Source organism: Marmota flaviventris, chromosome 5, assembly GCF_047511675.1.
Source record: "Marmota flaviventris isolate mMarFla1 chromosome 5, mMarFla1.hap1, whole genome shotgun sequence".
NCBI classification, from domain to species: domain Eukaryota; kingdom Metazoa; phylum Chordata; class Mammalia; order Rodentia; family Sciuridae; genus Marmota; species Marmota flaviventris.
Genome location: NC_092502.1, coordinates 16837842 through 16856606, shown reverse-complemented (window position 1 = coordinate 16856606; position 18765 = coordinate 16837842).

The window sequence follows — 18765 nt, the reverse complement described above, 5'->3', positions numbered from 1 at the left end:
TTGTCTCCTGTAAGATAAACACAATTTTCCCAGGCCTTTCTCCAGAGCCTTATCTCAGAGCTGCAGGATGTCAGTTGATAACGTTGCCTTCATGTTAGACAAGCAGACAAAATAATTTGATTATACTGCTTGCCATGTTGTTCTAAGCAGTTCTCTAAGAACTAAAACCACTTTGTTTCTGGTGGCATGACAAAGCCCATTACTTTCAGTTTTTTGAACTCCTTAAAAAGCTTCAACATCAATAAGACTGCTTTCAGAGCTCACTGGTATAATGTGTCTAGTCTTGTCTAGTTTCTCCATGCAGGGGTAGACATAAAATAAAAGTAAGGTTGGTAGGAAAAACGCTTTTCATGCTGGAAAAACAAGGCAAAATTACAGGTAATTGCTTTTCAGACTGACAAATCACTGACATGAGGGTTTAAAGTTAACTTTTAAGTAAATTATTTAAAATCCTATAAACCTATATCCAAATGCTAGGCAGTGACTTCTGTACTGTTTGAATGTCATTTTGTAATGATAGTACAAATAAGAACCATGCTGAGGAATGGTCATGATGATCCTTTTCATTATTTCCTGGGGGAGGAAGATTCAAATTATTCCATTAAAAAAATACTGGGTAATAAGTTTTCTAATTATTTCATTCTTTTGAGAAAGGAGTACATGAAAAATAAAAGTGAACTTCATATGGTAAGACTTTGGTTTGAAATAGAAGGAAAAATTTAGTGTTTAGACATTTCTAAAGAGCAATCATGAAAAAAAAAAACAGCTTTACATAAATAGATTTAAAATCAAAGCTTAAGTTGGCATGCACTTTGTGATAATATGCAATTCATAACTTTCCAAGTTTCCACTTCTGAATTCATAGGATAAGAATATAGTAATAATAATTACATGGGTGTAGGTTTAATCATAAAATAAAGTCATGCATCTAGTTGTACTGACTGGTACACAGAAACTGACATGGTCCCTGTCCTCAGAGTTTACATTCTAGTTAAGAGAACAAAGAATATAATCATCATATAACTGAATGCTCAGTTGCGATCATGAGAAACACACTGGAGAGCTACCTGATTCCATGAGAGCTTACATCAGGGACAGCAGGATGTACTTAGGAACATCAGGAAAGGTTTCCATGGGGACAGAGCTGTTGTGCTCCAGGTAGATTGAGTGAATAAAGAAAACTTTAAGGGTAAGAAAATCCAGGCATACCAACTTGGTAGGTGAAGGTCCTGTGTCAGGGGGACACGAAAATTACTCACATAGGGAAAGAAGGGAGAACCCAGTGTGAGACAAGAAGAGAGAGAAGAAGGGGAGATCAAACAGTGAGTAAACACTGTGAGCATGACTGTCCTTGTGCCTTCAAGGGCAACCTTTGAAAGGATTTTAGGAAGAGAGGTGGCTTCCAGTCTTCCCTTAGAAGGCACCTGTCTAAAGCACTGTGCAGGGATTAGGCTTGAAAACACTGGAAGATTTCAATTACCACCAGTGAGAGTTGGGCTGTTCTATTTTTTGCTCTTTGTCCTTACCGTACCATCCCTGGAGAGAATTTTACCTGGTTTCCTTCCATCCCTTCCTTCCTCCCTCCATCCCTCCCTGCCTGCCTTCCTTCCTTGCCTCCATTCTTCATTTCTTTCTAATAACAATAGAACTAATATGCATGCAATTATAATACACAATCTTAAGAACCAAATAGTTGGTGCAACGACATGCTGGGACTGATTTTTCAACAAAAAGTCCATTAGGTGGCTCATAGATTTTAAGCATGAGTGTCCCTTCTAAGGAAAAAACACAATAATAACTGTATTCTTATTAACTGTACAAATGCATTATGATAAAATAATGTTTTAATTATTGTGTTATAATTTGAGATTAAAAGATACATATATGCCCAAGATTTATTACTTCTTCTGTTTATGCTACAAAAATGCTTGAATCTATATGCGTTCATCACACACACACACACACACACACACACACACATACACACCTAGTTTTTCTTCTGGTCTTCACTTTAGAAACCAATGAGAGAATAATTGTGATAAAATTCTCCTTAGGTTTTTCTTTTTTCTGGCCACTAAATAGCTGTGTAAACTTAGGCAAGTTACTCAATCCCCCTGGGGCACAGAATCTTCATCTGAATAATGAAGCCACTGATTTGAAATGGCTACTAAAATCCTTCTAACATGGTGCTATTAGAGACCCTTTAAATTGTGATTATGAAAAGACTTTCAATGAACTGCAGCTGGGAGCCAGCCATGAAAACCATCTCCTTCTGTTCATCTGAGCACCAATATTATAAAACAGCACACTGGGGGAATTGCCAACAAATCATGTCATAATGAATATACCTTTTTTGTCCGTCAGTATCAGTTTTTCATGTTTAAAATTTTCAAAGTATGGCCATGAAATGGTTTGTAGCTACCAGTTATAATCACCAAGAATAATTATCTTGTTTTCCCCACCACTGTTGTTATATGCTATTTAGAATAGTATACATAAAGCAGTTTTTAAAAATGTGAATTGATGTGTACATCTGGTTAAAAGGTACTTCCTCTGCTTCAGCTCTAAGTACTTGACTAACTTCTTAATTCTGAGGGATCAACACTAATTTCCAGTGTTTACCAGCAATCATAGATGACTAGCAGTTAAAAAGCCATCAGCCTTGTCACATTTTTCAAAGAACAGAATCCCTTTCCAGATGGCCCTTCATTTGGCTAATGGACAGCCTAAGGGGATAAAAATGTCACCTGTTGTATGCAGTCAACAGTATTAATAAAAACACCAAAACAGACCGTTCATGCAATGGCAAGAGCCCAAGCCTGAATTCATGAGTCTCTTTACTGAATTAATTTATAATGATCATCATTTTAGCATTTTGAAGTTTCCAATTTTTCTCTGAACTTACCAATGCAATTATTGCTTAAAAACACCAAAATATAGTATTTTTTCAAAATTTTCTTTTTAAAGTTTTAGAAAACTTTAAATATCTGTACCCCATAAAATAGTTTTTAAAAGTATTTCCCACAAACAAGCATCCCTATATGTGTTTTAGGAACCTCAGATAAGATGTGATCAATTTTGTGTTTTCTACTTCATCTTTTACTAAATTAAATCTTACAAATTATAAGCCAACCCAGTACAACCAGTTGCTCCTTTTTTTTCCCCTGATTTTTCAGTAGGCACCCTCCCCCCTTCTCTAACTTTGGGGAAGTGATTCTTTCTACTTTTTCTACTTGGTAAAAATCTTTCTGGTCATCAAGATTCAGATGACAGCTCCCATCACCAAATTTCCATTTTTTTTGTCTCCATATTTCCAGTGACTGACAAGTTTATGGGTGAAGTGCATGAATGACTAACACTATAAGGGGATTTTAATGACGTCATCTTTTCAAATCATCTTTTGAGATGACATTGCAGAAAATGTAGAGTCTGACCCCTAGAGGACAATCTAAACTCATGAGTACATACAATTAAATTTAGATTAAATCTTTTTCTTTCAATTTATGTGGAAAACTTAAATTATTATGCAATAGACAAGCTGGAATACATACCTATGAAACGTCCACCAGGAATAAAACAAACCAAGATTGTCTCTTAGTCTTTTCCACATTTTTTGGTTTGTTTCAGTAAAACCAAGACAATAAAGCCAAAAATATTTTATATTTTATGATATAACATTATATTAAAAAAAACAATATATTTCATGTATTTCAAAGAATCAGACTTTAATTTTCAAATTTTCAAGTGCGCTACACCATTTTTTCTTAAAAAAATCATAGGATAAATTGAAAGAAAATGTTAACAATATGCATGTATAATATCATTCACTGAATCTACAGGCCTTTGGGTCATGGGGGAGATCAACAGTCTCCATAGCTCACTGAGCAGTTCACTAACAACTAACTGACGGAGCATATTTATTTCTGGCCTTGTTGTGATGCACTGTCCACTCAAGCTCCTTTAATGACCACAAAGGGGCATAATTACAGCAGGAAATCTTCTCACCAAGAGTTTCACTCACAAGAGAAAACCACAAGATGAAAAACTAGTTCAGCAAGTGACACAATTAAATTTACTGTGAATGTAAAGATTTCATTTTTTAGTAATGTAATTTTAATATCTGCCTGAAATACTAGAAAATGTAAGAAAGTATTCAGAGTTGATTTTTAAAATATAATCTTAATAATGGGATTTTTGCATTGCCTTGAATGAAGTAAGTCTATAAATCTAACATTACACAGACAGGAACTTGCCCATTTGTTGGAATAAACAACAACCACAACAACAAAAAACAAGAAATAGTCTCCACATTGGCATTTTTTTTGTTCAATTTTAGAAAGAGTGTATTCCAAAGTAATTGACTAAGGACCTTTGCCTAATTCCTATATTGCATTGTTAGCAAAATCAGTAAACATTTCTAATAAGGATATTTAAGAAAATTTTCCAGAATTCTTCAACTGTTTTAGGTCTTATAGCACATCAAAATGTAACACATTTAATGTCATGCACATTTTTTCTAAAATCTGTTACCGGAAGGAGGACTACTTGGTTCTTGTATTTCAGAAAGAAAGATTTCAATGAGAGACACAGATAGACCAAGCAAAATGGTTTATTAGAAGAAATGGAAGTAGACCAGAGAATGTGGAATGGGCTCTCCCAGGGCAGAGGTGGTCTCCTTTCTTCTGAGTTGTGGGATTTGTGGACTGCTTGAGATCCTCTCACCCTCTGAATTATTCATCTGGGTATGTTATAGTCATTTACCTCCTAAATTCAGTGTTCCTGAATGATTTCCCCATGTTGGAAGTTTTTCCATCCGTACCTAAGTGAAAACTATTTTTGGTCTATGGACAGGGGCCTCCATCACCAGAGCTAAGGTTGTCTTTCCAGGCAGAGTGGCCTTTGGTCACTTGAAAAGGAATTAGCCCTGTTCTGTCTTCCCCTGTTTCCAAGCTCATATTACCTACCCACCAGTTTAGTAGATCTGAAAGTAAAAACCGAAAACTCTGCTTCTTTGTCTGTTCTCTCTCTCCTCTCTCTCTCTCTCTCTCACACACACACACACACACACACACACACATTATGGAGTAGACATTCAAGTAAATAACCCAAAAAACAATAAAAATAAAAATAAAAAACCACAACAGGAGCATTATAACAGAGACTTTAGGTACCTGTAACTAAATGTCTTTTTGGGAACCAAATGTTTTTACTTCAAATGGACAGAAAAATCATGTCACCTTGTCATAGAAGAGAGATCTCCAGAAAAGGGTCTGGAAGAGTTCCCAGAGAGAAGAGAAAATCGAGGTAGGTTCTGCAAGGTCCTTTACTCAAGTCAAAGAAAAGAGCTTCAGTGCAGCAGTTACAGGCATAGATGGAAGTTTATTTAGGAAAACAGTGTGCATTCAAGGGAGAATGTGGGGAGTGAAATGGAAATCTGGGGGATTCCTGGCTCTTCTTTCAAAAGACACTTGGTGAGGCATAGGAAGGTATGGAGGGATGGTATCAATTCAGTGATCTCTAAATGATCCATGGTACTCTGGTCATTCTCAGGATAATTATTAGACTTATGCAGTCTTCATTATCTGATTGATAGTTCATATTGAAATTCCCCCTAAATTTTAGATTTCTCAAACTATTATATCTCCTTTTGCTTGATCTATTTTTTGGTGGGCTAATTAACAGTGTGTGACCTCAATTATAACCATAAAATTTATAACTTTAAAATTTAAGATTTCTAAGGAATTGGGGAGTCACAGACTTGGGAGAAAGACTGGCAATAGGAGTAGTGAACCTAGAAATGATGTGTAATTTCTGAATTAAAATTTTATTTCCTTGTCCTTACTGTATGTGTTCTTTCTACCCACTTATTCTTTGATTAACCTGATGAGAACCCTGAATGTCATAGTTGCATGATGTTTTGTACACAGCTTAGCAACCTATGCTCATGCTAGAGCAGAAAGACATTATGAGTAAAATTCCTGCATTCTGGGATCATTAGCAGAGATATGAGTGACAAATATTACTGATTTTGAAATTCATTACTGAAAGGAAGCAGCCACAATATAAAGAACATTGAAAGACATACCCCTAAAGGATGACATTTCTAAATTTAGAAGGTTTTTTTTCTTATAAAGTACAACATTGATCCATAAATTCATATAAAATTTTGTCAAATTTTAATTCCTTAGGTTTGTCTTTGAATTTGAAATTAGTAAATACTGGAAAGTGTTTGACATGTTTGAATCCAAAGTAAATGTATTTTCTGAATTTTCAATCTATATACTTCTTTATATGAGCTACTTCTCATACCTGTTTTGGTTTATCCCTTTACAATGTGTGTACTTTGACTCTTGTTTCTATAACTAGTGGTGAACAGTAAGAAAGAAAATTCTTCAGAGTTTGCACAATAATCAAATTAGCAATTATATTTCCTCCAAAACTTTTGGCAGTTAATCTCTAAGGGATTCATGGAGTATATATATCCTTCTTAGGAGAAGGCCTTTAACCGTTCGGTTCCTTAAGTAGAGTTTGCTTCTTAGTGATTATTACATATTCTAACTTCATTTTATAATAGAGGTCATAATTTCTAACATAAATGGCTCTTAAAAATCGAATAAGGTAGTTCACTTAAGGTATTTAGCAGATTATTTACATTATTTGGAAAATAATAAATCCTCAATGAGTGTTACACAGTAATTTTTGTCAGACACACAGGAATAATTAATTGTGAACACACTGGGGGTACAGTCAACATTTTAGGTTTTATTTACATGTGTACATATATTTTCAGGTTGTGGGACACAGTAGTCTCCACCTTTTACCTAAAATTAAATACTTTCAGAAATTGACACTATGAAATATTTAATTTTTTAACATGATTTTAATTGACACATAAAATTGTACATATCAGTAGGGTTTGAGGTGATATTTCAATGCATGAGTACATTGTATAATGTTCAATTCAGAGTAAATACATCTATCTCCTTAATCATTTGTCATCTCATTGTTCTGAAAATACTCCAAATCCTTTAGTGTAGCTTTTTTGACATATACAGTAATTGTTATATATGACAATCCTACCATGCAATAGAACACCAGAATGTTCTAGTCATATCTAACTGTAACTTAGCATCCATTGACCAGTTTTCTTCATCTCTTCCTTTCCCATACTTTTCTCGGCTTCTGCCAACCATCATTGTACTTTTAGCATTAGGAGGTAAACTTTTTATATTCTACATGTGATGAGATCACATGGTATTTTCTTTCTGTGCTTGGCTTATTTCACCTAACATAATGACCACCAGTTCCTTGCATGTTGTTTCAAATGACAGGCTACCATCATTTTTATAGCCAAATATTCCATTGTGTATGTGGACCATATTTTCTTTACTCACTTACTAGATGATGGCTACTCAGGCTATTTAAATGTCTTGGTTATTGTCAATAGTGGTGCAGTAAACATAGGAGTGCAAATGTCTCTTTGACATAATGATTTCATTTTCTTTGAATGTGTACCCAGGAGTTGGATTGCTGGATCATAAAATGGTTCAATTTTTAATATTTTGAGGAAACTGCATACTGTATAAGAGTTTTCTGCATACCCACACCAGCCCTTGTTATCATTTTTCATTTTGATAATAACCATTCTAATTGGAGTGAGGTGATATGCCATCATGGTTTGACTTACACTTTACTGGTGATTTGAAATAATTTTCTTATATATCAGTATTGATCATCAGTTTTAGAGGCAGAAATCCCCAGAAAAACAACCAACCAACCAACTAATCAAACACAAGAGTGATACTTGCTTTCCTAAAAAGACAACTATTGCTTGATAAAGTTACATTTTTAAAAATAAAATAAAAAGAGAAAAAAGTAACTTTCCCCTTCTTATTTTATGAATATACTGTGGTCTCAATCAATACCTGTAATAGTATTTCCGTAAAAAATTCAAGAAACAACAAGATAACATATGTGTAACCAAAGACAAACAATTTAAATTTAAATTCTCATAAATGAATTAAAATGACACATTAGCTACCATTAATATCATGAAATTATTCAATCATGAAATGATCATCTTCATTTAATAAAGTCAATGGGGATATTGAAGGATGCCATCCAAGGTCACTTTTTGAATCATGAGTGATGTTGGTAGTCTGCTATCTATAATAACTTTTAATTGATTATATGAAGAATCAATTGATGAATTGAAGGATAGGTAAATTTAAGCAACTAATGCAGTGGTGACTTGATGATAAACTTAATTTTCCAAGGATATGGAAAGGAATTTTAACATCTCTTTTCAAACATTTCACAAATATTTTGTTATTTGTTTATCCTCAGTACTTTTTCCCATCCCTTTAAAATACCTGAGTTCTGTGATTATATTTTTCTTTTTCTCTGCAATGTCTTCAGCCCTAGCATTAATGCCTGGCATGCAGTAGTAGCTACTCAATAAATATTTATTAATAGTCAAATCAATGTTAAAGCGTAAAGCAAGATAAACCAGCTGATTCTATATCACTGATTATTCAATTTCTTGATAGCATATAAAACTTCCTTGAAAGAAAAATGTATTTGAGCATGTGTGGAGAAAAGTGCTTATTACTACAGGGTATATGAATTATGAATTGACATCTATGCTTTTTTGTCAAGAGTTTATGATACAAAAGGTGAACTAGCTAATGTACTATAGGAGATCATACATACATTATAAGAAATTAAAGTAAATATCACGGGCACAAAGATTAGTGAGTGAAGAAATCCAGATTTGTTCCTGAAATCCAAGGAAAGGGGTCTATCTATGATTGAGGGTGGTAAAGAGAAGTGTACTTATGCATACAAATATTCTCTGGAAGCAGGGTCAAAGTAGAGAGAGAGAAAAAGAGGCGGGATGGGGGAGAGAGAGGGAGAGGGAATGAAGGTAATTATGGTTTTAAGAAAAAAGACTGCGTAAGGATAGGCATGATAAAGGAGTAGCTAGTTTTAGTATAGATAGAAAATAATAGATTTGAGGTAGTGTTAGTCCCATATTTCTGGGATCCTACTTCAGTTAGGGACAATTTTGCTACTATAATAGAAAAAAAGATTAGGGGAAAATTGAGAAATAGGCAGGTGAAAGGCTAGATAGTTAAGGCACTATGCTGAACGGGATGCTGTTAAAAAGTTAATTATAATGTTGCCAATGATCTAATAATTTGCCTGTAAGTGTGATAATTTGACCTACATTTAATGGGAGGTGATACATCTTTAGCAGGTGATAATTTTATTCCCCCATCAGTATTTGAATATAGCATGAAATACAAATATATATATATATATATATATATATATATATATATATATATATATATATATATGTCATGAACTCTGTGCTGAAGTATCAATGCATAGCAAAGTGGCAGGATAGTTCCTACTATGAGTTGTGCACTGACTTAGGGCTTAGAGGAGGCAGGAGGGCAACCAAGTTTGTCATTGGAGGGAGAGATGGACACCTACTTCATAAAGTGTGATCTTAAGTGCTTCACTAGATTAAAGAAATTACAATGACTGCCCAGAAAACAACATATATATATATATAAATTTTGCTGGATTGGAGTAGAATTCAGAGACTTCAGAGAATGTGGTTTTACTTGAGATGTGTCATGAACAGTGAACAGAATAGCAACAAATAGGAAAATAAAAAGGAAAAATATAAAAAAGAGGGAAATAATGCACAAATCATCAGAGGAATGAACAGTTGTCATTTTCTTAATGAATGGGAAGTATCAAGAGGGAGTTTAAATGCATTTTAGACATAAAAAGTTGGAAGTTATGTGATTTGTCCATTAAGGAATTAAAATTAGTTTTGATGAAGTCAGGTGACACACAGTAAGGGGTTCTCAGACTGGATTGATGAAAAGATCATTCAATACTCATAGATCCCTAGAGAAGAGAATAGCATGCCTCACAGGACACTGGAAAAGGGGACCCTCCCTCTGTTTGCAGATTCAACCAGCAGGTGGAAAGGAAGAAAAAGAAGACATGACCCATGACAAATTTGTTGTTGGTATCCACCATCTACCTTAGGCAGCTCCCAATGACAGGGTCAGATAGGTTAATTTGAAGGAAATGTGAGGGTAAGCAGCATCACTTAGGGGTTATGTTACAGGGTTGACTAGCATTAGTGCAAAACCAAGCTGGTGAAGTGGTGTAGCATATGGGGTTTCATCCAACTAGGATAGAACAAGAAGAACTGGGTGGAGATGTACCAAAATATAAAGGTCAGATATAACAAGCTAGAAACAGAACAGCAAGATGAATACTAAGGTAGCATAAATATGAATGAGAGTTATGACAAGAAAAGGCAGATTTCAACGAGATTTTACAATGAGTTGCACATTATACTAATGAACAATTCAATAGGTAGAAGTGAATTGCTGAGTAGGTGGATAAATGGTAATGGCAGCACTTGGGTCTCTGAATATCACTAGAGAAAATGCTTACCTCTTTGTGCCTAAAAAAATAGATTGCACCAAACTGAGTATCTCTGTGGGAACTTTACCAGAAAATTTGTCTTGTGTAGAAAGACTAGGCAACCTTGAAATCAGGTGTCATATAAAATAACATAGTAAGATCATAACAAAGTAACATACGTGGTGCTACAAGCTAAGGAACTAAATTCCTCAGAAAGGAAGTGAAAATATATAAAGGCAAAGAACACAAGACATATCTTTATGCATTTTCTTAAAGCTGTAACATATGATCAATAAAGAAAAAAATCAACCAGTACCAAAAGTAATAGTATTAGATGTAGTTAGTATTTAAGTATGAATGCAAAAATCTCTGTACTTTATAGTACTTCTCAGGGATCAACTTGATTGATATTTGGGTTGTTATCTTTTTTAAAACAGTTTTAGTTTTTCATGCTGAATTTCTGTTTTTTAAAATACAGTTGTGACTATAACTACCTTCTCTCCATGTATGTGATATAACATCTCATGTATTCATACATATATATGCCAATACATAGAGTGATATGAACACACACATATTTGAACAAATGTCCAAATTTTACATGCAGATTTATTTTGCTGTCTTAACAGCTCCATAATTAATTTCCACGGTATATTGTAAAACATAATTATTTCCTTATGGAGCATTTTGTCCATTAGTTTTGTTCTTACACTGAAAATAGATTGAACATTCTTTATATATATAACTTTGTTTACATTTATCTTTACCAACCCAATATTCTGAGATTTTTTAAGTTTATAAAAATCAGTTATCCTACATTTAAGTAGAATCTAGGTAAGTAAAGAAGGATGGGAATAGGTAAGACAGTAGAATGAATGGGACATAACTTTATTATTTCATATACGAATACATGACCAGTGAAACTCCACATCATGTACAACCACAAGAATGGGATCCTAATTGGAACATGTTATATTTATTCTATGTATGTATAATATGTTAAAATATACTCTGCTATCATGTATCACTAGAAAGAACTAATAAAAATGAAAGACTATAAATAGCAATTCTGAATGATAGTGAATTTACTATATTATAATAATTTTAATACAAATGTTCTTATGATTTAATCATTCTATGTATTTGCTGTTGATTTCTGATAGATGATGTTTAATGAATTGGTGAATATTCCTTTTATTATAAATATATGAACTTAATATAAAGAATTAGTGTAGAACATTAATAAGAGTTTTTTCCTGTGACTGGTGAGATGGTAATAAGGGTGATTTTTTCCTCCTTTAATCACTTAACTGAGTAAATTCAGTTAATAAAGATTTAAGTGTTGACTCTCCCCTTAATTTCTGGAATGAACTCCATTATATCTTCTTTTTTTATTAATTGAATATTCTATAATATAAAACTACTGATATTTACATCTGATTTATACTTTCATGTCAGTGTTTTTATATTCATGTGCTCTGTGCTTGAATTTTATTTCTGTAAAAGAATCTGGATATTCATTCATATCTATCATTTGATATTCAACTTCAGCAATATAAATTTTAAAAATTCTCACCTTTAGTTAAACTTGCCTCCCCATACCATCTTTAGAATGTACTCAATTTTTGTATTTCTTTATAAATTAATTTTGGTAGCATGTGTTCTTTTACATCTATTAGCTCCATTTTACTCATGTAATCTAAATTTCCAAATTTATTTATATGATTTAATAGTTTACAGATTTTTTAGAAAATGACAGTTATGGCTTTATGAGATATGATAATAAAACAAGTTGTACACATAAGTGGACTTAATATAGCTCTTCAAAAACTCTCCCTTGATGGCACATTTATGCTTTATTTTTTTATCTCAATTCATTACTTTGCATTGGAAGACAAATGTATTTTTTTCCAAATAAAATAAACAGTATTATATTTTTAACTTGAAGCCAAGTTTTTCATCTTACAACAAAATTTGAGATATTTAAACACTTCTGTATTTGAAATTTTAGGACATTCTCCCATTTTCTTAAAAGATATTCATTCTTCCTTCAACTTACAGGTTATGAAGGTCAATTATTTTGAGAAGGTCTAGGGAAAGAGAGACAGAAACTATAAGTCAAGTTTACTATCATTTTCCTTCCCTCCAACTGTGATAAGCATTATTAATTAAAGCATTGGCTAAATAACTCAGATATTCCTGAAGGTTCTTGTAGTTGATCACTCTGGGCAGGAGCAATGGAATATTTCATTTTGGTATAGGAGGTCAAGAAAGCAGCTCTGACAATTTTTCTATGACCTTGACCACTATTTTTATCTTGGGAAAGTCACTCACAGTTTCATCATCTGTAAGGGATGATAAGATTTGTTGCTGAAATTTGGCGAGTAGTCTTATCAGACTAAAATAAGGCAGCAGAAGCAGAAGATAACTAATTACCATGTCCAAAATCCCATGAAATTAACTATAAAGCACCCTTCACACAATCTCCTTCTATCTCCAGCCTTTCAAAAGTTAATGAATTTTTGTAAATAATGAAGGAGAAAAGAAAGGTACTTTGAAAAATAAATAAAGGTGAAGATACTTAAAATGACCAGAGATCACATCTAAAATCAAATCCCAAGTCAGGCATGAAGGTTAAAACAAACAAAAATATAAATAATAAACAGGGTATGGTTCAGCATTTGCCTATAAACCTGGTTACTCAGGAGGCTGAGGCAGGAAGATCATAAGTTTGAGGCTAGCCTCAGTAACATAGTGAATACCTTAGCAACTTAAGGAGACACTGTGTGAAAATAAAACAAAATAAAGGGCTCGGTTGTAGCTCAGCAGTAGAATGCTCGCATGATACGTGGGGGGCCCTGGGCTGAGGATCAAACCCAGAGCCTCCCACATACCAGGCGAGCACTCTACTGCTGAACTACAACCCCCACCCTACAATTAAAAAATATTTTTAAAAAATAAGATAAAAAACAAAATAGCGCAGAATGAAGCTCAATGGTAAAGCATCCCTGCTTCTTTCACTGGTACCAAAAAATAAACAAAAAATAAAATTAAAACACATATGTGAAGCTAGGAGGTAAAATAGTATTATTCTGCCTAAATGCTATAATGTTATGTCAAGTACATTTTTATTTTCCTACCTTTTTAATCTGAAGAGTTTCCTTTAATCCTTATCTACCTTTCATAATAATTTTATATAAACCTTTCACAGTTATACGTTTTATTATGCATATTGATGTAGTTTTTCTTGTGATTTTCTTATCCAGGTAGAATTTTTCTAAACTATTTGTTTAATTTGCATCTGTATTTTTAAACTTTAAAAACTAAAAACAGAGTAACTATTTTGCAATATTTGGGTTAATATGACATGTAGGCACCATAGAACTTAACATTAACTCTTAAAGAATAATAAAATCCCAGAGGGAAAAAGACTCACTTAAAATAACTGGAATTTAAAATTATATTTTTCAGCCTGTTAATTTATCATATGGAGTAAAAATAAACCATAGGTAAGAAATGGAAACTCTACCAAATGCCTCGGTGTTGCAATAAACTTAATTATACAGCACACCATAAAATGACAGTAATATTAGAGAGGAAAAGTAGCAATTTCAGATGTGCAATAACTGCTTTTTACAAGGATAGAAATTACATCGAGCACATACACCTATTCAGTCTAATACTGTTTTCCAGCAAGAGCCAGTGGGATTCACAGTCAAGGGGAGGGAAAGATTTAACTAAGCTGAAATCTGCTTATGCAGGGAAGGCTTCCCTGTGAATATCACTGCATGTAAGTGTGTTCATTTTCTAATACATAATAAGTACCTAATATACAATTTTACATTCAATCTTTAAATATATATATATATATATATATATATATGTATATATATACACATTTATATATACACACACACATATATATATATATATATATTCATGTACACTTCAGAACCATGATTAATAATGGATTATTTTATTTTAAAAGGTCTCTGAAATTCTTTTTACTAAATCTGATCTATGTGTGTATCATGTAGAATGGCCTATAAGGAAAGCATCCTATTATGAGTTTAATACAATAAATTCTAGTATTTCTGAAGGAGCTCCTATATAAAACAATTTGCAAGATTACTACTAACTTTTAAAATTTTAAATTAGTAGGACTATTGTTGAATTACTGCCTTCTCTACTTATTTTCTTTAAGTTAAAGAAAATTAGCATAATGCCATTCTTGGTATGCTGGTATTTTTCTATTAGATTATCAGTGCAACCATCATGGCCTTGCATGTATATGATATATTTGTGCCTAAAGTTTTATGTAAAGACTTTTGTCACATTAATCTTGGCTGGAACATTGTATTTGTCCGTTACTATCTGTGTGATATTGGAGAAATTCTATAAAATTCAATCTATTTCCTCATCTATAAAATTCATATATTAATGGCTACAAGTTTTATGAAACTATTATTTAAGACAGAAATAATGGATGTAAAGTGTCTACTACATTGATAAACATATAGTAGGAAGATTACATACTGATAGCTGTTATTTTGTCTATCATCATGTGTGTGTGTGTGTGGTGTGGTGGACACTAGACTGGAATTCTAATTTCAGTTTTAGGTTTCCTGTTGATCTTGGAAAATAAAACTCTTTGGGACATTGATGACATCATTTATTTTCATCAGATTATTGTAAATACTCTGGGTTCTACTAGAAAGAATATATGCTTTGATGCTGTCATTGCCAGCTGCTTCTAATCTCATGTGAGATAAAATAAAGAAATAAATTAAGAGGATGCGGTGGCACACACCTGTAGTCCCAGCCACTCCAGATGCTGAGGCAGGAGGATGGCTTGAGCCCAGCAGTTTGAGACCAGCCTGGACTGCATAGTGAGACTTCATCTCACAGACCAAAACAAAATGCAAGACACAAATTATAAGAGACAAAAATTGTGTTTCAGGAAACAGAGAAGTATGGTTGAGGAATAAAAATAGCAGTGATTACCAAGTAAAAATGTTGCCTGGTTGAAGGTACCAAGTCCTACAGGTTGAGGGAATTGGACGAAAGGGGGAATAATAAAAGGAAAAAGGATTAGAGGGTCCAAAATTTATATCATGGAATGAAAGAGAGGTGATAGAGTGATGGTTTAAGAGGGAGGGACAAGCAGTCAACTTTGACAGGACGTGATAAATCCTCTTGAAGTACGGAGTGGAAGTTGTACAGAGAGATGTTTTCAGTGCCATAGCTAATAATGGGTTTCTACCAACTGGAGCTTTAACACTATCTGCCGACATGCTTATTAATCCCAAAAATTCTTTTGTCAGGAGTTGAAGTTGTTTGATATAAACCCAGAGTGCTAAAAAAAAAAAAAAAGTTCTATGCTGTTGATTACAGATGTTTTAAAATGTTCTCTTAGGAAAGTCCATCAGATTATCTCTCTGTACAAATATATACCATAACTTATAATCTAAAAACCATGTTTATACCCTTAGGACTCTCTTTCCCTCCTTTATTCCCTCCCACTCCTCTGCCTGCTCAGCCATCTTCTTGCTTCCTGCCTGCCTTCATATTAACCTGGAGATGGATTTTTTATTTCTTTCCCCCCCAAAATATTTCTTTGTCTAAAGTCTACAAATAAAGGGCTAAACATTACATCTCAAAGTTTCTTGATTTTCTCTGGGGGATAAATGCTATACTGATAGGATTATAGTAAACAAGTAACACATTAGATAATTTGTGAAATAGAATCAATTTCCTTTCATAAATAGGAATGCGTTCCTTAACGATGTAATTTCACCTATTCACTCAGTGGCCAGGCGTGGCATATGGCTGATGTGTTGATGCTAATAGAAGAAAAAGATGATATTCTTCTTTGAAGATTGTAAAGCATGACAGGTTATCTCTAGACTGACTGAGAAAAATAATAATTGTCTACTTTGAACTTGACATTTATTATGCTCTTGATCTAGATACATTAACTCTAAGCCTAAAGCTAGGTGGTATGGTCCATCGTGTGGAAATAAGAACAAAAAAATCCAGAATTAAGTCCACTCAATAGTAAGTGGTCAGAAGGGTCAGTATTAAAGCTGTAAATGTGATGGTGATAACCTCAGAGCCAATGAGACCACTTTTATCATCCTACGTCCAATTTTTCCATCATTACAGAGGCAGCCCTGTCATATAAGAGTTACTACAAAATAGAGATAAAATTCCAAACATATGATATCAAGGTTTAGGTATCAATTTATCTTTCATTTCGTAAAATAGAAATCATAATTTTTACACCTATTGGGTATAAATAGTCAACACGTCTAGGTCAGAGATATCTCAGTGTCCTGATACTCCAGACCTCCATGTTGCTGTTCAGATCAAAGTAAAGCATCTATTATCAGCTGTGTGTGCTGGGGAAAAATATGTTGTAAAGGTTCATTATTTTTCTCCATTTCTAGCCACTGTCCCTGTTCAGGTACAGCAGCACAGATGGTGTTGTGGTAAAGACACATAATACTGTCAGGAGCGCTAACATATGGCACAAATCTGGCACTCCACATTCTCACAAGTTTCAAGGTTAAGATAGAAACTTGTCACTCCTCTGACATTCAATTAACTTCTTTCCTTTGTCTTTACATTAAAATATAAAAGGGTCTTTTATGAGAGATTCTTTCCTTAGTTTATTATTTTCATGACAGTGTGTTTTCTTTATTTCACTAACATTAATCTACTGATATTTTAAATTATTATAGTATATCCTGTGTCATCATGAGTATGTTATTAAAGTTATTAAGTTAAGAATTGAGTTATAGTTAAATGAACTAGAGAAGCTTGACAACGGGATTAATGGATAAGTGTTTTGAAAAATCAAACTCATTGTGCCTTCCTTCTCATACAAGATCTATATAAATGTAATTATATATACATAATTTTATATAAACATGAATATATATGAAGAAAAATATGAATGTTCTTAAATAACAGTAAATTATAGGTTGGTTTGTTTTAGGCTACACCCACACATATGACATATGGCAATATTCTTTTCTGGAAACCACAAATTACAAAGTTTCATAGTATTGTATAATTCTCAAAAGAACATGACACAGTATTCTAGTATGAATGAAAAGCAGCATCAGTCTGTAAATAAAACACATGTTTGGCCATAAAGCATACTTAGAAATAAGCCTAAACTTATAGACTCTCCTCCCAGAGTCTTCCTTTAATTCAGTACCTTATCCACCTTCTCTCTTTCTTGGTCTTTGTACAGTGCATCACAGGAAGAGCACAATGAGTGATCTTCCAGTGAAAAACTCATTGAATAAATTTAAATTAAGGCCAGGTGAGGTGGTGCACACCTGTAATCCTAGAGGTTTGAAAGGTGAGGCAGGAGGATTGCACACTCAAAGCCCACCTCAGTGACTTAGTGAGACCCTGAGCAACTTAGTGAGACCTGTCTCAAAAATAAATGAATAAATAAAAAGGGCTGAGGATGTGGCTTGGTGATTAAGAGCCCCTGAGTTCAATGCCTGGTACCAAAAAAGAAGAAGAAGAAGAAAAAAAAAGAAAAATAATAAAAAGAAAATGTAAAATATTTATTAGAATATAAGAAGAATTTAATACAACATTCCATGCAAAGAATATTGATTCAGGTACCTTTCCCTGAAAGGCTGAATGATTTTTCTCTTTGGATATATAAAATTGAAGTAAGCCAAGAAAGAGTCAGTGGGCTTTAGGAGCCTCATTGGAGTGGAGCCCTGATATTAAGGTGACTCTTTTCAGACAGACATCTTTACATTCCCAAAGTTTGGAATCACAAAGACTTATGTTTATAAGGGCTTGAACACTGTGTTCATGTTTCAGAGAACATAAAATATCTATTTTAAATATCCCTGGACCAATATCAATTACTGGGCAGACATACTATATCTCATATTCAATTCCTCAAAGGAAATTGACAAAATCCGCTTTATTTTTTTATGGAGAGAATAGGAAATTTAAGTGAGAAAATAGTATAATATGTTTAATGACAAATCTGACTCCAGGGATACCTTGAATGACAGAAAATGATGGGGACAAATCTAATAATTTGAAATTTAAAAATCTCCATCTCTATCCCAAACAACTTCTATATGAAAATAAAAATGAAAAAAAAAATTAGTTCTTTTCATAGGACATAAATGTGAAATCAGTAGTGTCAAAGGTATCATATGATTGCCAATAAATTCATTTTATATTGACTCACATTAATACAGCTGTTATATTCAGAAAAATGCATTTGTAGGCATTGCATAATTCGATTTTAATCACTTATTC